We start from the raw sequence: 21,474 nt of genomic DNA, 5'->3' as shown, positions 1-21,474 counted from the left end.
TTCAAAAGGGTTTATGATGTGGGAATAAAAATCGAGGACGACCTCGCCAAAACCATACAGAGCAAACCTGCATATAAGACCAACACCTATAATCGGGGTAACACACCCCAAGCCCAAGAAGTCCATGCTGTAGAAGAGGCTCCCGCCCGAAGATACCCTGTAAGATGGGTCCGAGACCGAAAGTTTTCCCCACTCGGTTCAACTTTGGTACAAGCCTTTGAAAGACTAACCAATCAAGGAAAGTTGAGACCTATGGGCCCCACCCGTGACCCTCCTGTCAAAAACAAATATTGGGTCGAAGGTACTTATTGCAAATTCCATCAAGGAAATGGGCATGACACTGAAAACTGCTGGCATCTAAAACATACGATCCAGGACATGATAGAGGATGAAGTAATACCTCTCCCTAACGTTGGCAAACCCAACAACAACAAGAGCCCACTCGGCTCTTGTCACATCTCTCTCGACCAACCAGAAAATTTCGACCCCACGGTGTATATTACACCTCAAGGTGCACCACTCGCTGTGGTACCTATGGATCGAATCGAGCGGGAAGTGTACGGTGTGTGGAACGATGATGCTGAAGATATTTACCTATCTCAAGTCTCGGGCCAGGACCTCTTCACTGAAACTTGGCCCGGGTATGCTCTCATTGACACCACCCCTCAGGAGCCCGAGGTCGACAACCTCACCCGATCCGGAAGGATATACCAACCGGATATTCACCCACCTCCTATGGACGACATCCCGGTTAGGCAAACTCCTGAGAACGGGCGGCACGCCACCGTCGCGGAAGTCATTGAAAATCCTCTCCTGAAACAACTGAAAAGAACCAAGGCTGAGATTACCATCTGGGATCTTATATGTACTTCAAAGGAACATCGCGAAAAGCTTATTCGCTCACTTGACCTCATCTCAGTACCCACAGATATCACACCTGACTCATTGATTAGCCATGTCACGAGAGATGCCGGAGAAAAGGCTATAGTTTTCACTGATAAAGACTTACCCAAAGAGGGGGGTGCTCACAATAAAGCCCTTTACTTAGTGGTTGGATGCAAAGGACAAAACATCCCCCTAGCGCTCGTAGATAATGGTTCGGCGGTTAATGTCTGCCCATTGCGAACCGCCCATTGCTTGGGGTTGGGAAACGACGACTTCCAAACCTCCACGCAAGGGGTACGAGTTTATGATAACTCCCGAAGGCCTGTATTGGGAAAAATCAACCTTACCATACAAACCGAGCCTGTGGCACGCACCACGGAGTTTCAAATAATCGAAATCAAGCCCACTTTCAACCTCCTCTTGGGGCGACCTTGGCTCCATGACTTAGGAGGTGTGGCTTCTACCTTGCACCAAATGGTTAAACTTAACCATAACGGGGTAATACTAGAAATCCGCGCCCCTCCTCTCGACGTCAGTTGTACTATGGTTGGAACGGCCGAAACTGCAGATGACCTTTATGGGTTTCAAATGGAAGAAACAATCCAGTTCATCGAAGATTATGATCCGGCATTCCTAGACCCGCATGCATCCCGAGTCATCCCTAGAATGCTGTTAGATCAAGGTTATTTCCCAGGAACCCCATTGGGCATAAGGAAGAAGGAATGCACATTCCATCCTTTTCCCGACAAATCTACTCCCTTTCGCTTAGGTTATGAACCAACGGAGGAAGATATTGCTAACCGCCTATCTAGGCTACGCCTTAACAAAGCCAAACAAACCACCCTCCTTCCCCCATATCAAAGGACCCTTAACGGGATGTTTGTTCGGGAAGTATAAGAACACCCATGTTGTGATTTCCCTGAACCCTTCGTTCAGGATGGCTTGCTAAAACCCGGATTTGAAATTTTCCATGATTGCCACACCTTGGATGAGGCATCCCACCTCACCAAGACTAAAACAGCTGAAATATTGGACAACCAGGCTCTATGGACATTGTTTAACGAATCGAGGCCTATGGAGAACGAGACTGTGATGACTACCCTAGCTTTACAAGATGAAGGTTTCGATCCAACCCGGTTAATCTCTCCTGCATCAACACCAAAAGAGGTCGGGAACGGATGGGTGAAGACATATCAGTGGGTCAACGCAAAAGGAATGGAATTCAAGATGAGTACCGGTGAAGGACCAAAGTTTTATGAGACTAAACCCCAGGCTTGAGCCACATAGAGCACCATTAGTAAAAAGCGCCTAGTAGTTCTTTAGATTGATAGAAAAAATAATAGAGACTTTAGATGGTCCTAAGGCCCTTTAGAATATGGGTCAGTTTTATTTCAGTGTGTTTTCCTTACTTTCCAAATCAATAAAGGCGTAATATTTTTCCTAAAATTTTTATTCTAACACTAAATAAACACCAAATGTACTTGCAAAATAAAAAAAATAATAAAGAAGCGGCCCACTATAGGCCCAACAAACAAAGCCCACTCGGTTTTGAAATAATGCCATGTGAACCATTTCCCGAAACCCACAAAATAAACCACACTATCCCATCCTCAAAACCCAAAAAGCCAACCAATGTCATCATAAGAGTCAATCCATGCAACCCAAAATAAAAAAGAAATCAAAAATTTAAAACGAATGCAAATGTTACCAAAAAATAAATTCATAAAACATAGAATCCACCAATAGCGGTTTCACATAGATTCCATCATACCCTCCACAAAGATCTTCATAAGTTCCGCACCCTAACTCCATTTTCAAAACTGTTTTGAGTCACCAATAGAAAAAATTAATCTGGACAAAAATGCGTTTCACGCTAACAGTCAAAAAACCTCCAAAATAGCCTCAAAATTAACTTTAACTACGAAGCAAAATATCAAGGCACAAAAAACGAAATAGAAATAAACGCAAGAACATGTGAAGCAAAAAAGTCAAAATTGACCGCCCAAATTATTTTCAGCGCCCAGGGCTGGGCGCCGAAATTTCTGACGCCCCAGCCTGGGCGTTGAAACTCTCTGCCTGCCAAAAGTTTTCCTTTTTTCGAAAAGTGCTCGTCATTTTTTTCGCACACAATGGAAAAATAACGAACACTTGGGGGGTACAGTGCGTATCCAAATAGGTTTACCAACAAATTGGTCGAATTTTACGCAACCTATGGAAAACGGCAGATGAAAATGGCAAATACTTCACTCATTTGACCGATTAAGTAATATGTTTCCACTTCAGGACATATCTACCGAAATCCGGCATGCTAGAGCTTATTCTAAAGCTAGAACTACGCGCGACCTGATTCTGACAAGATACGTAGGCAATCCTTACCAAGGATTCGGTCCAAATAATAATAAAAAAATTATATTCTTTGTGTAAAAAGTGTTAGACATATAAACAAAATTGAATGGAGACTAAAAATACGCCTTTATTAAAATATAATAAGAAGGAAAACAAAGCGCTAGGAATAAAAACAAACACAACTGAAATAAATAGAGGGCACATACACCCTAGCAAAGAACTACACTACTCTAGTTCTTCCGGATCATCAAATAAAGTCTTGAAGAGAGCAATGTTCGCAGGATCTACCCCCATAGTCTTCTGCGCTGCCCCAATATCAATCTCCATAAGAACTGGCTCCTGGACACTAACTTCCAAAGATGCCAAAGCTTTAGAAACATTCTCAGTTATAGCCCGCTCAGCCTCAAGGGCACAAACAGTGGTGGGAGAAGGATTACTATCATCAATTGGACTAGCCACTGTTTCTACAGGCGGCTGAGCCTTCCTAACCCATACATTGTTTCGGCGACGATCTCCGCGAGAGCTTGCATTTCTTTTAACAACAGCAGGCCCCTTCATGTTAGGCATCTTTTTAGGCCTGACACTGGAACGGGGAAGAACTTCCTTTCGCTTTCGATCAGGACGAGCTTTCACAGTCTTAAAACTATAAGTACGAGGTCTGGCAGAATTAGGACCCTCATACATAACACGAATACGAGGTATCAAAAGCTCAGCCGGCTCCCCATTACGAGCCTCGGTCCTCACATCCTTGTCATCGGAACTCATCCACAACTTATAGTTTTCAGAAAGACCCACAAACCCATTTGTAGCTACCGCCCAACGCGGGAGACCATCATAATACCTAGCCCACGCTAAGACCCGTGTTTGAGCAAAGGTCGCTACCTTAGGTGGTACCGTATCAGAAAAGGGGATAGTCTGCCTTAAACCATATTGACGCATGACTCGGTAAGGGAAAATATAAATGGGACAAGATAGCCCCAACAAAGAAACATAAACCGATACATCAGACCCCCCTGTCATAGTAGTCAAACCCCACCATGGTACCACCCACTTAATAGAACAAATGCCATAAGTAAAAAAGGAGGTCCATTCGGCCTCGTCCTGGCCTTGGTGCAAGTATTTTCGGTTACCCAAAGCTATAGGGCGATAATGTTTAGGATCGGCAGGAGCTTCTAAAAGTCTAAGCCGTTCCGCAAGCCAAATCTGCAAAAACAGGTACAATCGAATCAAAATAATGAAAAGAAAGAAAAAGGTTCCTGGGGCGCAGTTTCAACGCCCAGGACCAGGCGCCGAATATTCCAGCGCCCAGCCCTGGGCGCTGAAACTCAGCCCCAGGCCAAAAGGAAATATATAAAAGTGGCGTATGTGTGCGCAAAGGAAAAAATAGATTACCTGCAGTAATAGGGGGCTTCCCTTAAAAATTTCGGATTTGGCATCCTTCTTCAGCTCATCCGCACTCAGCAAAGTCTCAGCAACAACCAACGGCATAATAGAATAGCAACTTTCCATCTGGCTAATCAAGGGGATCAGCCTTATGTCACCGAACTCACCATTATTATTCGACAGCAAATAATGATTCAACAAGCAAAATACAAGGGCTCGAATGTTCAATTTTTGTTCGGTCATATTCTTACTAGGCCTAAAATGATGTTTTACGAGTTTTGCCAAGTTAACCTTATCGTCTACAACAAGTTCAGCAAACATGTTATCATCTAGCCCTAGGAAAGCCCTTATGGTTGTTTTACCCTCTTCAATAGTGCCAGGGGTAACAGGAGTAGCATTAGTAGGATAACCAAGGATCGCAGCAAACTCATCAGGCAAAGGACATATTTCATTTCCCCGAAAGGAAAAAACATGATGATCGGAGTCCCAAAAGTTTAGGGCAGCATGCAGAAAATTATAATCAATATTAATTTGTTGTAAGCCTAAAAGTGCCTCTAAGTGGTATTCTTTTAACAATGCTTTTTCTGTGGGAGTAAGGGCTCGTAGCCAACGCCTAACCGTCCGTTGGAGTGAGAAAGTAGGGATCGACATGGCAAAAGCGGTAAATAAATAGAGCACAGCAAAAAAAGAGAGAAAGAATTTGAGAGCGGTGGAAAATAAGGACGTACCTAGCCCCTATATATAGCTGAACGCACCCAATAAACATCCTGATCCCATTCGGAAACGTGTTTAGAAATCCGAAAATCAAATATTACCAGGAAAGAACTTTCAGCGCCCACCTCTGGGCGCCGAAAATTTTAACGCCTGAGCTGGGGCGCTGAAAATGCAGCCCAAGGCCCAGATTTCACAAAAACACAGAATAGGAAAGGACTTAAGACCGTGTTGCTAAAACACGAGGCCCTATTACAAGTAAGATCAAGCCCAAAGCACCTTTAGCTCCCAAATAAGAAAAAAAAAATAATAACATTGAAACTTGGTCGAAACTTAGACTCATCTCAGAAAACGCTCATGTACACTTTTCAAAAAAAGCAAGTTAAATATCATGGTCATTCTTCGAAACACCAAAAATATGTGTCGTCAAGTCATTGGTTTTCCAAATAGAAAATGTCTGTCTGTCAAGGGATAATCCGGGCCAAGCCAAAACCGGATGTCGCCTGAAAGCTAAAGTCGCACTCCACGGCTTCACTAAAATAGCACACTACTATAGGAGGTCGCTCGCACATACGAGCGTGACCCCAAACATGACTACAAGACGCGAAAAACAACCGATGAGCCCCAACACTTGGGGGCTCGCGAAAAGTGAACTCCAACAAAGAGCGCGCAATCAAAATCACATTCCGAGACTGCGCCACGCACCATATCATGTTTGGATATCTCAAAAAAAATATATTGTTGAATATACACAGTGTGGACCCACTTATAGGACACATCTAATCAAGAAATATTACGACCCACCAACAGGTTGTAATCACCAAAAGCTCTTCTACATAGGCAAAATAAGAAATTCAAAATGGGCTCGCCCACCCTCAGCGGGCGGGGTCTGCGTCACTAGCCGCGCAGGTCCTCAGTTTTTCAAAGAATAAAGTCTTCAAATTTAAAATAGGCTCGCCATCTTCAGTCGGCAGGGTCTACGGCGCAAACCACGTAGGTCCTTATTTTTAAAAAAAAACAACAAAAATTTCAAACAGATTCGTCCACTTCTATCAGACGGGGGGTCCACCCTCAGCGGAAAGGTTCGCCACCTTCAGCGGGCGGGGTCTACGTCACAAACCGCGTAGGTCCTTATTTTCAAATTTTTTTTTAAACAGATTCGTCCACTTCTATCGGACGGGGTGTCCACCCTCAGCGGACAAGGTTCGCCACCTTCAGCGGGCGGGGTCTACGTCACAAACTGCGTAGGTCCTTATTTTCAAAAACATCAAACAGATTCGTCCACTTCTATCGGACGGGGGGTCCACCCTCAGAGGACAGGCTCGCCCACCTTCAGCGGGCGGGGTCTGCGTCACTAACAGCGCAGGTCCTTAGTCGCTGCAGCGATAACTTTTATTGGTTTTCCCTTTTTCCAAAAATTAAAGGATTGGTTTGTTGGATTTTCCTTCGTTTTACATCCTATAAAAACAAGGGGGTTTTCTCGTTTAGCTAGCCCTGAAAATGAGAATCTTTAAAAACGTTTTACCTCGTGATTGGGCTTGGCCAGGCCCAATTACACTTTACAGCTTTAATTTCGAAAACATCTGTAGTTACTCCCAATGACAAAGAGAGGGAGTTTCTACGCGTCTTTAGATCCTTCCAATGATAAAGTGAGGAAGTTTCTATACTATCAGTTGACAAATCCCAATGACACGTGAGGGATATGTCGACACTTCAAGTGATGACCCTTAAGTCAAATGTTATCACTCGGGGGCTCGTGAGACCCTCGCAAAACAGGTCACATACACCATGGCTTGTGTGACGCACTCCGTCTAATACTTTGACCATCGTCTTACTCCAAGACTCAGTCAAAGTGGGGGCTAACTGTAGACACCTACTTTTGTCCCCATTCCCGCAAGGGAAAAGTTCGATGATGAAAGCATAAAAACTCCACTTGACAACGCATCTCCTATAAAATAAACGAATCTTGATTCCCCATTTCATTTTACCCGAAACCTGCTATTTATGGAAACCTGCTAAAAATAATAACTACCGTAAAAGGTAGCTTCTAAAAGTGGCAAATCATAAAAGATAGAAACCTGTCAGAATTAGGTGTTGCACTCCAACATAAATCCTAAATGAGATAGAAAACCGCGAGAATCCTATTCCTAATAGGATTCGGAAATAAGAGTTACGTATTAATTAAAATCCTAACGAACCTAGAGTTCGTAACGGGCCCAGACGCATTCCGTCACAAAATTGATACGCGCTAAAAGACTCGAATTAATCTCAAACTCTACGGATTTTAGGAATCCGAATCTGACTAAACAAAATTGCCCAGACCCTATTTTCAACGCCTGGCTCTGGGCGCCGAAATCTTCGGCGCCCAGGCCTGGGCGCTAAAAATACCTGGGTACGTCTCTTTTCCTAATTCTTTATGGATTAGAACTCTGCAATTCTATCTTTCCACGAACTCTTCCCTATAAATAGGCCCCTAGTTTCGACGTGAAACAACACACAACAACACATAATATATTCTGAGTATTGACTCTAAACCCCTTAGCCCAAGCCCCTCGCTGCGAAACTGTTCACGCGTTCTGTCGCAATCGATCCATAAATCGAACAGAACGTGTCCTGTCCCATAATCGAGATTCGTTAAATAAAAAGGAGAAATCGAAAAGTCAAAGTGGTTAGTTTTCTGAGAACCGTGACGCACCTCTCAAGGGTGCGTCGTAATGTGTCCCTTTTCGATGATTTAACTGCTTTCCTCGCCCTTTTTATGAACTGTTAAACTAACCTAATATGATTGTTCTATCACGCCTAATAAATATAATATTTTTGGGAAATCGGATTATCATGATAGGTCCCTTAATACTATTTAAATCAGATAATCACGATCGAATTAGTATTATATGCTGCATATTGCTAAAATCAATTCAGATTAGTTTAATAGTTAACGCATGTCCCTTCAATTATTTATGCTGAGCTAGTAAGGATATCCTGCCTCTGGAGTTATCGACGAGCGAATTACTCCTCTCGGTAGTTACAGTTCCCCGAACCCTCAATCTCTACCTTGCGGGTGTATATTGAGAGATCCCCACACCAGGGATCACAAGGGAACCTACGGCCGTCGTGGTCAAACATAATTGCACTCCCTTTATGTCACGATAACCGGGTTTTGTCAGTTTTTTTCATTGTTGTTAAAAACTGAATGGCGACTCCTATATTACTAGTCAATTGGGTGTATACTCACAGGAAATCCAATTACAGTTGATTGAATAAAAAGAATCGTCACACCCACGAGGGACAAGGTCACGCATTAGCCTCGCGCTTTTTCGACCCCCTCACATGCACACAAATACACAATGTTATTGTTATAGACTTAGGTTGCGTTCTCTTCTCCCTTCACAAAATAATAAAAAAAATAAAAGTTTCATGCATAACTTCGTATAAGTTGCAATCAGGTCCTATCAATTCAATAAATAACAACCAGGTTTGATCAGGTTCATGTTCATGTGCGAAGAAAACAAGTGTTGGTTGTTACAATCAGGTTTGATCGGGTCAATCAAAGTAATAAATGCAGACAAGTTTAAATAAAATCAGTTAAGATAAGTTCATGTTTCATTTGATGAATAGAACACACCATTTATAGTATTGATTTTGCGAGCCAATAAAAGAAAATGGTCTTTGTATGTAATGTTACAATGATGCGGGAGCAACCATAGTTCTTCTCTTAGTTCTATACAAAGTTGTAAACCATTGGTCTAAAGTATTAGAGAAGACCATTCAGTCAAGCATATATCACCAATAGGCTGCTACACTCTTCACGCATATTTCACCCTCTTTTACACTTGGCCAAGCTGTTGTTTGGTATCCCAATAAGCCGCAAGTAGAAGTACTGCATACCCTGCAAAAAGAGTGTCTCTGACACTAACAGAAGAAGCATTTCATCTTAACTAATACTTATCTGTGTAATATTAACTTTTTAGTCCATTGTTTTTAAGGATGGTGATGGCCTAATATTTTGCTAAAGAATCTTTAATTAACTTCAAAAGTTGCCTAAACTTGATTGCATTAGATAACTTATTCCATAGTATTTGACTGCAAAACACATGATCATACAGTGGAATTGCGGATGTTGAGATACCTGACAAAATTTCAATCTCAACTTAAGCTCAATCATGAATCTTGTTGAGAAAGAATTTGGACTCGGACTGTCTGAGATCATCTTGAGAACAGTCCTTGGAACCCAATTCTTGAGGCCCATATGCATAAACCAAAATGTGCAAACTCTACAACAGCTTCCTGAATGTTTAAGGATAGAGTTCACACTCGATAACAATGTACTTGATCAATAACATAAAAGCAGCTATTAGATTTACTTGTTTCAGCAAATTGCTAACCAAGTGCATTAGTTGACATCCAACAGACCAGCTCCACCATTACCATATATGTATCTGAGCGAAGAACTGGTAGCTGAGGTGGGAGAGCTAGCTCGCAAAAATATTAACGTGTTGGTACTAGTTTTCCGGAATGTTACTTTAGGTAAAGATTCAAGGCTGTTTCTCAGAGTTGCTGCCTACCTTTTGCTCATTTCTGTTGTTGGTGGCTTCACTGATATTGTCTCACTATACTATTTTTGTAAGTTTCCAATACAGATCGATTGTGGGTTGACCACCAATAGAAATATCTTTTGGTATTTCACCACCAACAAAGCAGTCAAGTTTATGGACTTTCCCCAGTTTGGTGAGAGTTGACCACCTAGTTGATTGTAACTCAAGTCAATGTATTCCAAGCTGGGATATACTTTAACCAGTTTTGACCACAGGTTGATGTTCTGACTCTCACAGGTTGATGTGCTAACAACATCGTTTCAGGTTTGGAAAAAGGTATAACCTTCTACTAATACAAACCTTTTTCTCACAGATTAGTGAATACTCCATATACTTGTGTATATTAGAATGTGTTTAACATCTTTACTCTATTAGTTCAATTGATGCCTATTAGCTCAAGTTTTCAAATAATTTTGATTTACTCTTTTTTGGTTTATCCTTTACTTTTTGTTGATTCTATTTAAAAACACTAGCCTACTAGCTCAATAGGCAGAGCATTGTGCAAATGCACAAAAGATGTGGGTTCGAATCCCACGTAGGTTAAACTTTACTTTTTAATATTGAAAACTTTTGCTCATCGTGTCTAAATGAGCAAATAAATTTTCTCATTTTTTATAGTTTACACAAATGAGCAAATACTTTTGCTCATTTTTAAAATTTAAAGTTCGAATTTGTTAATTTTGAAAACTTTTGCTCATCGTTTCTAAATGAGCAAATAAATTTGCTCATTTTTTTATAGTTAACACAAATGAGTAAATACTTTTGCTCATTTTTAAAATTTTAAAGTTCGGATTTGTTAATATTTAAAACTTTTGCTCATCGTGTCTAAATGAGCAAATAAATTTGCTCATTTTTTTAGTTAACACAAATGAGCAAATACTTTTACTCATTTTTAAAATTTTAAAGTTCGGATTTGTTAATATTGAAAACTTTTGCTCATCGTGTCTAAATGAGCAAATAAATTTGATCATTTTTTATAGTTTACAAAAATGAGAAAATACTTTTGCTCATTTTTAAAAATTTAAAGTTTGGATTTGTCAATATTGAAAACTTTTGCTCATCGTGTCTAAATGAGAAAATAAATTTGCTCATTTTTTATAGTTTACACAATGAGTAAATATTTTTGCTCATTTTTAAAATTTTAAAGTTCGGATTTGTTAATATTCAAAATTTTTGCTCATCGTGTCTAAATAAGCAAATAAATTTGCTCATTTTTTACAGTTTTCACAAATGAGCAAATATTTTTTGCTCATTTTAAAAATTTTAAAATTCGGATTTGTTAATATTCAAAACTTTTGCTCATTGTGTCTAAATGAGAAAATATTTTAAAATCTCATATTATTTAACATTCCAAAATTTTGCTCATTTTTTTAAATTTACACAAATGAGCAAATATTTTTGCTCATTTCTTATAGTTTACCCAAATGAGCAAATATTTTTGTTCATTTTTAAAATTTTAAAGTTCGTGTTTGTTAATATTCAAAACTTTTGCTCATTGTGTCTAAATGAGAAAATATTTTAAAATCTAGATTATTTAACATTCAAAAAATTTGTTCATTTTTTTTAATTTACACTTCTTATAGTTTAACCAAATGAGCAAATATTTTTTCTCATTTTTAAAATTTTAAAGTTCGTGTTTGTAATATTCAAAACTTTTGCTCATTGTGTCTAAATGAGAAAATATTTTAAAATCTCATATTATTTAACATTCAAAAAATTTGCTCATTTTTTAAAATTTACACAAATGAGCAAATATTTTTGCTCATTTCTTATAGTTTTCCCAAATGAGCAAATATTTTTATTCATTTTTAAAATTTTAAAGTTCGTGTTTGTTAATATTCAAAACTTTCGCTCATTGTGTCTAAATGAGAAAATATTTTAAAATCCAGATTATTTAACATTCAAAAAATTTGCTCATTTTTTTTAATTTACACAAATGAGCAAATATTTTTGCTCATTTCTTATAGTTAACCAAATGAGCAAATATTTTTGCTCATTTTTAAAATTTTAAGGTTCGTTTTTGTTAATATTCAAAACTTTTGCTCATTATGTCTAAATGAGCAAATATTTTAAAATCTCACATTACTCAACATTCAAAAATCTTGCTCATTTTTTATAGTTTACACAAATGAGTAAATATTTTTAAAATTCTAAATTCTTAACTTTAAAAAAGTTAGCTCATTTGATATTTTACACATATGAACAAATGTTTTAAAAAATTTGCTCATTTTGATATCATAAACAAAATACAAAAGAGTTGCCTATGTAGGATTCGAACCTATACCATTGTGCAATTGCACAAAGATCTACCAGTTGAGCTAATAGGTATTATTAATACCTGAAAAAAGCGAATAAAAACAGCTCGGAATCAACTCACAGAGCATCCTAACGATGGGTGCACCAGTTTAATGTATTTCTACACCTATTATATTATCCTAGATTTTGAATGATAAAGTCTTAATTATCGTGTTCTTTGTGATGGGTGTTTTCCAGGCCTGATACTCTTGACCCTGCACTCGTGCATCCTGAAAGAATGGACAGGAAGGTTGAGTTTGGGCTTCCAGATTTAAAAGGTAGGACTCAGATATTCAAGATTTATACCAACAACATGAGCGTAAAAGGGCATTCGTTTTGAACTACTTGCTCGCATTTATCCCAACTGCACAGGTACTTGATCAAGTTAATTTGCCCCTTTTCTTTAATGTATGGAGGCAGGGCCGGTTCTGGGGCGGCGCGGGGTGAGCGACGGAACAGGGCCCCCATATTTTAATTTTAAATATAGTGTAAACAGTTTCCTAAATAACATAAAAACTAATATGGAGCATTGGTTAAGGTAACATGATAATGTATAAAAGGTATGGGGTTCGAATCCCCTTGGCAATAAAACTGCATTTTTGCATGATTTCCGGACATTGACAGGTGTCCTTCCTTTGACTGAGTATTTTTTTTTTCTTTTTTTTTTTTTAATTCCGCGGAGATTACTATGCAAACAGTTGGGATTCCCAATTAGTCGATTACTGGAAAACAAACATTCATCCCTTCTTCTCTATTCTCATAATCTCATCCAACTTTGAATATATACCTTTCATCTCCAATTTAATTTCTCCTTCAAATCGTTATCAAATCTCGTTTTCAACGGATTAATCTTCAATGTTACAATAAATTGATTATTAAACCGTTATTTCTCACCCTAATTTCCCTATATGTACAAAAAAAGTTCTTCAATTTTTAAAAATAAAAATACAAACTTGATTGCTCTAAAAATCCAATCTGATTTCTTTTTAAGTGATTCATTAATGTTTGTTTTTTCTTATGTTTATCATTTCGACAAATTTTTTAAGGGAAGTTTTTTTGTTTTATAAAAATTGATTTTTTGATTAAAGTTTGAATTGAGGGCCCCATTTTAAAAAATTGCACAGGGCCCCATTGATAAGGCGTAGTTATAGCCCCGGCACTGTATGGAGGAAGTGCATGTAGAAAATTTTAACAGAAGCTAAGGTGTCGTTACAGGTACTGACATAAGAAGTGCACGTGTGCAATGTAGCTGGAATGTACGCAATTCGTGCTCGAAGGAAAATCGTGACAGAGAAAGATTTCCTTGATGCAGTCAATAAAGTCATCAGTGGATGCCACAAGTTCAGTGCAACCCCAGAGTATATGCTCTACAACTGATCGAAACACTTGCTTTTCCTCTATTTCTATACCCTGATCGATAACACTTTCAATACCCTGATCGATAACACTTTCACTGTTTTTACTGCCTATGTAGTATTACTCAAGACAAATTAGTTTAAAATACTTAAGGTCTGGCAAAGACAAATTATTACTCAAGACAAATTAGTTTAAAATACTTAATCAGTTTAACCTCAAAAATCAGATTTTCCTAAAAAACACAAAAATGAACAACTATGCAAGAAATTATCAGGAAAAAAAAACCCAAAAAAGAAAGCAAGAAAATTTTATACAAATGAGCAAATATATTTTTGCTCATTTTTTATAGTTTATACAACACCAGGATTATGATTACTAATATCTCGACTATGCAAACTGCAAAACACACATTCAACAGACTGAGAATAAACACACAGGAGCTGAACGCTTCAATTACAGCCTATGACCAAGTTAATCAATTGCATCAGACCTTCCCAATTGCGCACCTAACTACTGGGAAGGGTTTCTACTTTCTAATGGGAGAGAAACATCATATGCATAACCTATTAATCTATTATACCAACAGACTCATCTATTTAAAATAAGCTCATTAGAAGCAAATGTTTTAGTTTCAGGAAAAAAACATCCATAGTATAGAAAGAGAAATTACCATGATCTATGAAAGCATTATCTAACCTGGTTGTGAGTCTGAAGTCGCAGAACAAGTTATGGTGCAAATGCCCTAGTAAATGCCTCAATAATTGACGAGTGATTGCGTCAAATTAGCCAGCGCGGTTCCTTACAGAAGGATTGAGAGAAATTAAAACAATACCCCAAATATATGCTGAAATCAAACCCTAAAAAAACAAATTTTGGGGGAAAATTCGAATAATTTGTTACCAATATTCAACAAATTGAAATCAACTAACTCGAATAAAATGAACCTAGCTAATTGTAGAAACTAATCAAAAGCAAAACCTAATTCTAATTAGCAACGAAAATTGCAACAACTAAAAGAAAAACAATTAAAATCCCTAATTTAACAATCCAAATCGTAAAAGAAGAACAAAATCGCAATTGGAAGGCCCTAATTTACAATCAAAATGGAAAATAATTGAATTAAAATCTAATAGAACGAAAACCAGAAATTACCTTTACTAAGAACTTAGGAGGATCAATTGATTTTGAGAGGTTTTTCCGGCTTTTCCACCATGGATGAGAGCTCAACAAGCAAGGGAGGAAACGCAGGAAGAAGGAGAAAATGTCGTTTAATAATTCTTTCTTTTAATTGGGTTCATTTTTTTTGTTTTTCACGCACCATATTACCGCCTTTGGATTTAGTTCGTTTGGACGGTGAAGATCGCTTCTCATTCTTCTCATTATAACAATCTTCTCATTGGAGGGGGACTATATATATATATATATATATATATATATATATATATATATATATATATATATATTAGATTATTTTTATGTGTACATATTACAAATTGCAACCAATGATATCTTGACTTAGTGGTTAAGACCAAAGGCTTATGTGTAATAGGTCTCAAATTCGAGTCTCCCCTTTCGTAATTTAATTTGTATTGCCTCGTAGCTTATTTGCACCGAAAAAAGAAAAAAAAATATTTGAAATTGTTTGGGATCGAATATAATATTTTGTATCCCAATGCCAGTGATTTAATATTGATTAAAGATTTAGAGATACTATAAGTAATTAATAAGAAAAATACTAAAAAGCAAACATTTCGATCGTTCCCTTATAGAACAAAGATTGTCTAACATCGATAACTTATACCATACTTCGTAATAGATAAACCCCATTTGGCCATTTTATGTGTATAAAAATAAATATACATATATATCTAAAACTTTATAAGTCGGAAGTTCGGCAAAAAAAATGGCATACAATATCTAAACTATAGTACAAAGTACTGATTTTATTTATATACGGAGTATATAAAAAATATCATTAACCGGCTCCAAATTATGGCAAATTTCAAATATTCAGTAAATAGCTCTTCTAAAGTTTGGCAATTTGGTATTCTTTTGACTTTTTATTTTTACTTTCATTCCTAATATTAATATGTTGTATTATATTATTGTATTTTCCAACTTACACTAATACAAAAGTTTTTCGAAGTTTTGATTTAATAAATGATTAATTTAAATTTGAAATTAATAAGGGCATTTTACAAAATTCAATAGGGGACACCAAAAGTGGGATTACGATAATGACCTCAGCTTTTCACTTATATAATAGAGATATTATATTAGTTTTTGATTTTGGATTGAATTTCATTTTATTATTTATTTTTTAATTCTTATAATGTTTGATTTTGGATGAAATTGTATATGCGTTATATTAATAATTAATTAATAAAAATATATACGCGGCACCTAATTATTTATCCATGTCGCACTCGACTTTTTTAATACAATTTTTTTTTGAAATCTTATTTTTCATTGGCCGAAAGTCCGAAACCATTAAATGGCCTACGTGGCGCTCTAATATTGGATTAGTGTTTGATTTTGGATTGAATTTTATTTTAGATCAATGTTTGCTTTTAGATGAATTTTTTTAAATTTTTTTTATAATTATTAGAGTATTTGATTTTGGATGGACTTGTATATATTAGTTTAATTAAAATATCTACAGAGTATGTGACAACTAATTAATTATCTATGTGGCACTCGATTTTTTTTAATTAAAAAATATATTAGTAATTAATTAATTAAAATATCTACGTGGAAACTAATTAATTATCTATGTGACACTCGAATTTTTTAATTCAAAAATAAATTAGAAATCTTATTTTTTATTGACCGAAACTATTAGATTTCCTACATGGCGCTCTAATAATTCAGCAAATATGTCTCCTATATATATATATATATATATATATATATATATATATATATATATATATGCCTCCGATGTAATATTTAAACACCCAACTCACCAAGTATTATAAGTTCAACAAATTAAGTTGGTTTTTGTATAGTAGTTGCTCATTTTGTCTCTTAACCAATAGGTTGGGTTTCAAATCCTAAACTCTGAATTGAAAACAGATCCTTGGTCACCCCTTTACCCTTAATTGAAGCACGTGTGACAAGAAGGTTAGCCACTTACGTCGGTTATAGACACCTTAATTAAAAAAAAAAAAAAAATCAACAAATTAAATATATTGTTCCAAGAAGAGAAACTTTGTGTGTTTTTGTCCCAAGTATAGGTGTCAGTTGTAACTACGTACTTTCAATGAAATGGGATCATTCTAGCCCATAGGCATATATAATTAGCAACTTTGATATGAAGTATTCTATTCTTTATTACTTTCTTATAAGGTCTTTTAATCTTGAGCCATACTTTATAACAATTCAATATCACTTTTATTTTATTCTCATTTCATTTCAAGTACATGGAAAGATTTTCTATATCTTGAAATATTCTATCCATTCCCTTAGAAAATAGAAATTCTATACTATATACATGAAGTTTTTGAGACAATGAAAACTTTGTACTCGTATAAAGGGAAAAGGTGCACTAAGAACTCAAGGTGAAAAAAAGAAAATTTTGATTTTATCACCTTTTAATCTTACATATATATATATATATACTTTCTCCGTGTCATTTGGGTTGGACACAAACATTAAGAAATAGAGTAAATATCAAGAATGTCCATGTGTAAGTGTGTAACAGACAAATTAGGTGGGAGGTAAGAATGGTTGGGTTGCTTTCAAAATAGACCTAGAAAAGGCTCATGACAAGTTAGAATGGGATTTTATTCGAAATTGTCTCTTGGGTCTCAACTTCAGTGTCGAGTCTGTCTCTCTTATCATGAGTTGCATTGGTTCCACCTCTTCCGCGGTCATTGTGAATGGGAAGCCCACCCCTACATTTACCCCGATTAGGGGTATTAGGTAAGGGGACCCCCTCTCCCCCTATTTATTTATAATGTGTATGAAATGGTTGTCCAGGTTAATTCATCAAGAGTGTGAGGAGAAGAATTGAAGTGGTCTCCCTTTGTGCTAGGTAGGGATATTTTGTCCATCTCTCACCTTCTTTTTGCCGATGATTTAGTGTTGTTTGAGGAAGCAAATACCAAGACTCTTGAGACTATGTGTGACACCCTAGACATTTTTAGCCACGCATCGGGCCCATCTATTAATTTTTCTAATTCAAAACCATTTATGCCATCCCTAGCTACTATATGTAGTGTTTTCCGTTACATAGGCCAATTTTGAAGGAATTTAGTTCCATTGCCAGCAACTTTCTTTGGCAAACCGGTTTGAAAACTAAAGGTATCCACCTGCTCTCAAGGGATAAGGTTTGTAGGCCAAAATGGGTAGGGGGTTGGGGATTAGGGATTTGGTGCCATGAATTACCTCCTTCTTTCAAATCTTTGTTGGAAACTATCTTCTTTCCTACACAACCTAGCTGCTAGAACTATCTCCACCAAATATCTTTATAGCTCTGCTAGGCCTTTTAATTTTGGAAAATGGTCTTTTATTTGGAGAGGATTCAAAGCCCCCTGACAGTGTTTTACTCAATCTTGTAAATGGGCGGTGGGAACGGAGGATAAGACTAATTTCTGGGATGATGTGCGAGTGGGTAGTAGTACTTTGAGAGCATCCATCCAAGGCACGTTATCTGAGACCCATGCTCAATTGAAAGCCAGTCACTGTATCTCGGATAACCGTTGGAACCTTGACAACCCGAGTTTCAGTTTACCCTCCATCATTACTAATCTGATATGTTGCTCCTCAATCCCTATTACTCTCCAAATTGATAAGCCAATTTCAATTTATTATAAGAATGATAAATTTGTCCTGAAAATCGCTTACAATGATTTGTTTTGCTTCGAACAAAATAGCGCAAAAGATTTAAAATGTATTTGGAACTCTCATACTCTTCCAAAAATAAGGCTCTTTATGTGGCAAGCTTGATAGGATCTTCTACCCTCAAGAAAGGTTTTGGTGCAAAGGGGGATGAGGATTATAAAATTCTGCCCCTTTTGCCCAAATAGGGTAGAGGATGCCGAACATGGGCTAAAATCATGGGTGAGAGCTACAAAAATTTGGTCCATGGTTGATAACTTCAATACCTAGCTTCACCTTCCCTTTAAACCTTGGCTCACTCATAATATCTAGAACATCTTTCCTTGGAACGTCTCCCCTTGTAGTTTATATGGAAAACAAGAAATTTGTGGGTTTTTTCTATGGAAAATATGTCAGCCATCGTTTGTATCCGAAAAGCCAAAATTGCTATGTTAGAACTAAACTCCATCGAAACTGAACCACCAAACTGAAGGAAATAGTGCCCTTGGTCCAAGTATGCATATAATAATAAATGCGGTTCAGTATTAATTAACAAGTTAATAATTCAGTGAGATCAAGTGAGCTGAATGCCTAGCTAGAGGTCGCTTCAGTTCAAGTGGAATTAATTATATTAATCCACAGCTTACTCTTGACTGAACCCGTAGGGTCACACAAATAGTACATAAACGGATCAAGTATTTAATGGCATTAAATACTCCATCTATGGATATTCGGAATTGACGGATCTCGGTTTCAGTGGGAGCTAAGATCGTCAAAGGCAAGAAATGAATACTCCGGAAACGATGATATTGCCGGAAACGGAAATATGGATCGTATCGGAAATATGAATATTATCCAAGTCGTAGATGTTTCCGGAAACGGAAACATGGTACGTATCGAAAAATATTAATGGAAATGGAAATATTACCGGAATCGGAAATATTGCCGGAAACGGAAATATTGTCAGAATCGGAAATATTATCGGAATCGGAAATTAATTCTGGAAACGGAAATATTAAATATTTGTTCGAAACAGAAATTAATTCCGGAATCGGAAATATTAAATATTGGTCGTATCGGAAATTAATTCCGGAACAGGGAATTTAATCGGAAGCGCATCGTACGAATTAGCATCGGACGAGGCTTGCCAGATGAAGGCCCAGCACGAAGCCAGGCCCGCGCCCAGCAAGCCAAGCGCCCAACACGAAGGCCACAACCTCGCCAGGCCCAGCGCAAGGCCAGGCCCAACAAGGTCGTAGGCGCGCGCGCTGGAGCGTATGCTCGTGGGCTGCGAGGCAGCGCCCACTCGTGTGGGCCGCAAGGCCTGCGCGGGTGCGTGCGTCCCTCGTGGTCGTGCGGCACTCGTGTTCGTAACGAATCCTAATCCTTCGGAATTCGTGCAATGATTAAAATCCTAATCCTAATAGATTAAATTTATTATTTAGAGTTCAAATAGGATTCTAATTAATAAATCCATATCCTAGTAGGATTATAATTCCTTTCCATAAACTCTATAAATAGGTGCCTAGCGTCACATATTTACATCGAGATTTGAAGTATTCAAAAGGTAAGATTTTCAAGCAAAAAATCAGCCAAACACTTGCAACCCAAATAGCCGAAAATCCTAGTAACCTTAAGGGCGATTATAGTTGGTCAAGCTTAAGGCGGATCCGGACGTGCTGTGGACTATCTACGGAGGGACGACACTTGGAGTCCTAAAGACTTGTTCTTGTTCGGTTCGGGCGCAGCTAGGGAGGGTACGCTACAAAGTGTATGCATCTGAATTATGCTAAATGATTATGTGTAAATAATATGTTTCCTGGCTTTATGGTTTTTCCGCATGATTTATGTTTATTCATGTGTATCATAACATAACAGTGGTATCACGAGCCTCTTATTATTTTCATAATCTAAATTGCATGAACATGGTTAAATTTTACAAATTTGCAAAGAATTAAAGGGGTGATTAATTTTCGTAATTAATTGCAAATTGCGTTTATTTAATTATATGTACGCAGTTTTTCGGCAGTTTCTTCGTTACTCATCCAAATCGAGTGATTTTTGTGTCAATTCCGCATGTAAAAGACATTCTTAAATTTTGACAAAAATAGTGTTTTTCGGCCGAACCCACAATTCTCAAATTCGAAGCCTAACTATGACTTTTCGGAGGTTTTAGTTTTTCGAACGCAAAAGTTTGTAAATTTAAGATGTTAAATTAAGTATTTGCGATTCTTGTTGATAAATCTTGAGTTTTTAATTGACCTACTGTATATGTTTAACAATTATGAATGCCTAGACTTGTTAATTATACAACCTAATTTGTAATTATGATTAATTTGTTGAAATTCGAATAATTTAGAATTGATTTATTTTCATAATTAATTTAATAATTTAATTAGGTACCAATGATTAAAATCCACCATAAAAATTGTTAATTTATGTTAAATTTTTAATTTTTATGACCTAGATTTGAATCCATGTTAATCGGAAATAAATTGATTAATAAATTTTCGATTTGTCGCCCTAAAATTAAGAAATTAATATGATTTATTAATTTGTCATTAATTTTAAATTAAGTTTTTTTAATTTTTATGCAATTCGCTCATAAAACTTGCACGCACAAAGCAATGGACGCTACGTGTTACCCTTAAGGGGTGTTGTATAGTGCGGGCATGCGACGACGAGCAAGGGAGCTCGTCGCCCATGCGGTACGATGCAACGAGCAAGAGCCATGGCACACGAGCACAAGGCAACACGCTGCCTTGTGTCGAGTGCTGTGTGCATATGGGCGAGTGAGCAAGGGCGAAGGGCCAAGGCGCAAGCCATCGGGCAGACGCGTGTGGGCAGCAAGCGTGCTGCGCCACAGCGCGCGCTGCCACGCCCAGCAAGCAAGCAGACGCGACGAGCGAGCGGGCGCGTGCAGCGTGGCCTGCACTGCTGCGTTGCGTGTGGCCTGCTTGCGTGTTGCTATACGAACAGTCGAGGGGCACTAAGCCTCGTGCACTCGATGGGGCTTGGGCGCAAGCCCAAGTGCCTCGTCGTGTTACGATTGAGTCGTTCTTAAATTTAATATTGAAATTTCAGT

The 21,474-nt window shown here is 37.4% G+C and overlaps 1 long non-coding RNA gene across 2 annotated transcripts; it reads right to left on the bottom strand.

Annotated features, from left to right (window-relative positions):
- Positions 1–8,907: 8,907 nt before the first annotated feature.
- Positions 8,908–14,877, bottom strand: LOC110777441 (uncharacterized). Of its 2 annotated transcripts, none has more exons than XR_008927500.1 (3): positions 14,721–14,877; positions 14,265–14,366; positions 8,908–12,442 (listed from the first exon to the last, which is right to left on the bottom strand). It is a non-coding gene; the product is annotated as an uncharacterized lncRNA (long non-coding RNA). The 2 variants fall into 2 exon arrangements; XR_002530438.2 differs by having other exon boundaries at positions 8,908–9,609.
- Between the last annotated feature and the right edge of the window lie 6,597 nt (positions 14,878–21,474).

This window comes from Spinacia oleracea, chromosome 2 (genome assembly GCF_020520425.1).
Source record: "Spinacia oleracea cultivar Varoflay chromosome 2, BTI_SOV_V1, whole genome shotgun sequence".
NCBI classification, from domain to species: Eukaryota; Viridiplantae; Streptophyta; class Magnoliopsida; order Caryophyllales; family Amaranthaceae; genus Spinacia; species Spinacia oleracea.
This window is presented reverse-complemented; position numbering and strand designations above follow the sequence as displayed.